Raw genomic sequence first — 5,103 nt, forward strand, 5'->3', positions numbered from 1 at the left:
AATGGGGGTTGAGGAAAACTTAGCGCGCTCTATGGTTAATAATAATAATAATAATAATAATAATTGGGGGTTTACGTCGCGAGACAACTGAGATCGCGCTTTGTGGATAGTGCGCTACTTTTAAAGAGCAAAATCAGAAAGAAAATATGATTTTCGCGCATTGAGTAAGCCTATTGATCACTTTCAGTGGTCCAGGCTCGCTTATTATTTTCTCATCTTCAATAGGGGCAGTTATTTTAGACAGAAGCAACAGCGTCCATGAAGAGAGCGATGATTAGTTTCTTGAATTGTTGTACAAAAAAATGTTGATATGGTTCACAATGATTGAAAGTAGAAAAAGCGCTTTTTGATATGTTTATTTAGTCATTTAGTAAGTCTTCGAGGAAATAGCGCTTAATTGCAAGGCTCAGTTATTTTTTTTCTCAGCCTTTGCGCATGGATGGTGTGTCCTTTAATGAGTGAATATAATTTATGACTGTTAAAAATTATAGTAATTTCATATGATCTTCAATAACAGGAGCAAGAGCATTTTTTTTTGTAGTAGTAGTAGTAGTTTTTGTAATCTTTAATGTAAGAATGAAAAATCAGTAATAGCGCAGTAAAGAAAATAATATGGCGATGTAAATTCAATTAATACCAGGGAGCATGAAGCACTCTTGTCTGGCGCGCATTCTTCACTCCTGATAGCAAGAGCGAACTTTGAAACGTTGACCGTTTGGGAGGTGGTTGGGTGCTCACAGGAGCAGCCTAAGACAATGGGAGGAAATGATGACGTCAAACAGCGCGGTGTCTGGTAGACCAGTGCTTCATTCTCGCAGGGGAAGCTAGGGCAACGGTTGTGGTGTAGGTGCGCACCCGTCTGGATTTCGCTTTAATGCAAGATTTCTATAAACAGTGACGTCATAATTGGTTACTATATTTAATGAATAACAGAGGGGGATTTGCGAAGCTCTCCTCTCTGGACGACCTTTGGAACGGATGACGTCACGACCAATGACAGTGCAGAGCTCCTGATGCCCTGGCGGAGAAATTAACGGACGCTTCATTGCTTCGGGTGGATCTCTGAGTGGCGGTCATGTTGTTGGTGCTCTCCTCGCCACGAATTTCGTGACGAGCGACTGTTTTTGACTGAGTGATGTGTGTGGAAATACTTCGGTGCCGGTGAGTTGTCCTTTCAATACTTCTTCTGTTGTCGCGTTTACCTACCCCCTAACTGCGATTACTTGACAGCGTGTATTGGAGTAGTGTATGTTTGGCGATTTACCTTGTTGCGATTAGTAGAAAGTCTTCCCCTTGTTGTTGTTGTTATTCTTGTCCGTGCATGCCCAAACATGTTCGCAATTCCCTTGTACGCCATTCTGTCAATGACCCTTGTTGCTATTCTCGTCGGTGCATGCCCGCACATATTCGCGATGGTGAAAATTTTGTTTGTGTGTGCCTGTTTTCGCGCGTGTTTTCCCCTCGTTAGCACTTTTTTTTGTTTTGTTTCTTTCTGCATTCCACGGAAGTCCCCATGATGACAGCGGTGCTGCCACCTGACGTGATGCTTTCCGACCTGCCTGGTGTGACGCTTTGCAAATGGCGGCGCCCATGGGCTGATGCTGTTACCGAACCTGGACTGACACATTAATGAATTGAATGTGTATAGTAATGACTTGAATTATTAAATGAGTTTAGAAAGTGCATTTATGCGTATGTGCGCTTCTTTTCGTGTGTCTCGTTATAGAATAACACGACTTAACGATAATTTGATATTTTCCTCCTCTCTCTCTCTCGTTGGAATGAATAGTAATTGAATTTACTAATTGAAAATTATATTCTACGCTCTATTATCACATTCTTATGCGTGTATGAGCGATTTTAAGTGAAAAAATCGAAAAAAAATTTTAAAAAAAATTTGGTGGGGGTGCAAATTGCAAAATTGGGGGTAACAGGGGGGGTGAGAGAGGAGGAAGGTGTCATATTGCTCGTTAAGTCGTGTTTATCCAATACTACTGTTTCGAAACGAAAGCGATGTTCAATGTTCCTGGCGTTACCGTCCCAACGCGGAGTTGCCTAAATGAAGCTGCACGTATAGCTGCGTCAACTCTGTCTTACATGCAGACGAGAACTATCTGCGAGACTTCCTCCAGCGCCCCAGTGCAGTCGGCAACGACACTGCGGTGGGCCCCATTGCACATGAGCTCTTGTGAAAAATAATTTCCTTGCACTTACTCGGATTTACTGGTGCACGACACAAAGAAAATGAAGTTTTGTCGACTCAAGACCGTGGATATAGGTAAAATATTTATGGGCTGTGACAGCCAGCACCATTCATAATACGTGAACATATGTGCTATGTTGTGTGTTCCAGACGCCCATTCAAGGACCCCAGCAAGCACCGCTTCATTGCTTGTACTTACTTACCTTCACCTTCCTTCAATGAAGCGGTCAATGAAGGTGAAGGTAAGTAAGTACAAGCAACGTAAACAAAGGGCCCTCATATCTTGTGTCACAGAATTCAAGTGGACAACCGAGAACACACTACTGCTTTTGAATACTTATAGGCTTCATCATCACCAGTACATAAATGCACCGCCAAGGCAGAAGAAGGAAATGTGGGAAGAAATTAGCTGAGACATGAAGAAAACTGGAGGCTATAAAGGTTAATTGTGTAAATGAGAGTTATATATTTTGGTCAATCACGTTTGAGAGGGATCTGTGTCAATGTTTCTATTTATTCGTAGTGTCAGGTGATGCTTGCTCAAGAAAGTACAGAAATTTATTGGCCACCTACAAAGGCATCACAGACAAGGAGTCAAAAACTGGCTAGCAACACAATAAGAGGCAGTTCTACGGCTTCTTCTCAGAACTCTTCCAGTGTGACCCGAAAATACAGCCAGTGGCGCTCCTGATAGCCGGCGCCCAGTACTCCGCCACTGCTGCGACAGTGCCTGAGGAGCAGTCAGTGGATGAGCACGGTCACTGTAAGGAGAGACTTCTTAACAGTACTCTCATTACAAGTTATGATAGAAACTCCTTACTTTACAGGACTGGCGCCATCACAGCACACTGAGAGTGCCACACAAGCATCAGGTGACATGGAACCCCCTTCTAACACAGTGGAGACACCACAAAGGGCAAGAAGAGAGAGGAGACCGGTACATCACCAGTCTGAAGAATTTTTAATTGAATTTAAAATGTATCGGAAAGAGGTTGTGGAAGCCTTGCACGAACGCAATGCAATCTTAAAGGAGCATTAAAGTGGTGTCTAACATCGCCAAAAACTGCTGTCATTTTGTAAAGCAGTATGTGAAAAGCATTCCCACAAAATATTTCTGTCCAAAGATGTTTCACCACGGTGCAATTAATTTGGAAAATCGCTGCCGCGGTGACAAGCCGGAACGCTCCAACTGCAGACCACACCCACTCTATTGTGACGTTGGTGGTAGAGAGCCCCTCATTCGTTCGTAGGAAAAACCGTCTGCTACGAACATTGCGAGCTGTTTCTTGTTGACTTCTATTCTTTATATGATTTATATCACGTTTTCAAAAAAAAAAAAAAAAAAAAAGCATATATGCAGCCTGAGAAAATAAGACTACGGTCACAAGAGTAATATATCCGTGGCTTCTGTGCAATCTCGGAATTCACAGTAGCAGAAAGCAAGCGATGGCGGCGGTATTGTGGCGCCACCTGTTAGCCACTGAACCAACTGCGCGGTGAAAACGGTCAGACAGCCTGCACACTGTCGCGAAGCACAAGGTTTTCGCTGTACAAGCGCAGTTAATTCCGGGCTGCACCACTCGTTCTTCCCGTGGTATCTGCAATCCCAAAAAATCGTGGTTCTGTCGTGGTCAGCCTTCAAACCCTCCGTTTCGGACATCACGTAGCCGGAGAACGCATGGCGTCTCCGAAGCGGTAGCAGACGCTCCGGCCTGCGCGATGTTGCTCACCTCGATCATGTGATCCCAGGTCCAATGGGGAGCGTCCTTTCTACTTGTGTCACATAGTGACGCGCGTGGTGGCGCTCATCACGTGCCTATCGTGAAGGCGAAAGAGGGTGTTTCGCGCACGGGAGGTTCGGCGAGCTATTGCAGGCCTCCCAATTTCGCTACGGTTGCACTAATTGTGGGAAAACTGTTTTCGGCCGCCTAACATTCCATACTGACCAAAAACAGAAACAAAGTTGTGGGCCTCTAGACTGCTCCTTTAAGGGACATTCGAAATGCTCTCTGCACCAACCCTGATGGAGTATGAATAAAGGGAAGAATACTTAACAGTTCGATGCAATCCAGTCACACTTGTGAGATGCTCTGGACATGGCTGACTCTGTATGTTCATCCTCGATGTCTGCTGGGTCTTCGACGTCCAGGTCAGCTTCACTGACCCCATCAACCTTTAACACATGATTGTGCAGAACACATGCTGCTGTGATGACCTGCAGAGGGAATGTGCACTTGTGTTACAACTTCATAATTCTACTGTGCATGCTCTCTACAACACCTCATTGATGAGGAACAGGTTATCCATCTCGAGGTACTTCAGTCTGTGAAATTTTCCCTTGAGAAGATCAAAGGCCCTCTCAATGCAGCTATGTGCTGAGCTGTGGACCTTATTGTAGTTCCGCTGCACAGAACTAAGGTGGCCGTTGTCACGGTACAGAGGGAGCAGCCACGGCAGAAGTGGGTACGCCGAATCACCCAGCAAATGGAGATTTGGAGGGCAGTCGCTCTGCAATTTGCCCGCCACCGCACTCTTTTCGCCACACCCTGGCGTCATGATAGATGCCTGGGCACCCAACACATATGTCAATGAATGGCAGGATGTCGTGACAAGTGCTTGAAAAAACAAAACAAAAAAAGGAGGTCGACAGGAACTAGTCAACTATAGGATATAACATGCTAATGGGCCATACTTACCTTGCAGAACTATTGATGTGAACTTTTTGCGGTTATAGTAGGCGTCTTTGTCTTCTTTTGGCTCCTTTATGGGTATGTGGCAGCCATCAACACACCCAATAATTCCTGGGAAGCCTTTATCATCCTCAAACCGTGCAGCGGTTTCTGCATTTATATAGAGCTACATGAGCACGGTACCACTTGGCTGGCATAGCCGCAATGTGA

General features: G+C 44.9%; 1 long non-coding RNA gene across 1 annotated transcript; it reads left to right on the top strand.

Annotated features, from left to right (window-relative positions):
* Positions 1 to 775: 775 nt before the first annotated feature.
* On the top strand, positions 776 to 3,200 carry LOC135365771 (uncharacterized). Its single transcript, XR_010413922.1, has 5 exons — positions 776 to 1,161; positions 2,104 to 2,278; positions 2,354 to 2,644; positions 2,727 to 2,966; positions 3,031 to 3,200. It is a non-coding gene; the product is annotated as an uncharacterized LOC135365771 (long non-coding RNA).
* The last annotated feature ends 1,903 nt before the right edge of the window (positions 3,201 to 5,103 follow it).

Source organism: Ornithodoros turicata, chromosome 1 (genome assembly GCF_037126465.1).
Source record: "Ornithodoros turicata isolate Travis chromosome 1, ASM3712646v1, whole genome shotgun sequence".
Classification (NCBI taxonomy): domain Eukaryota; kingdom Metazoa; phylum Arthropoda; class Arachnida; order Ixodida; family Argasidae; genus Ornithodoros; species Ornithodoros turicata.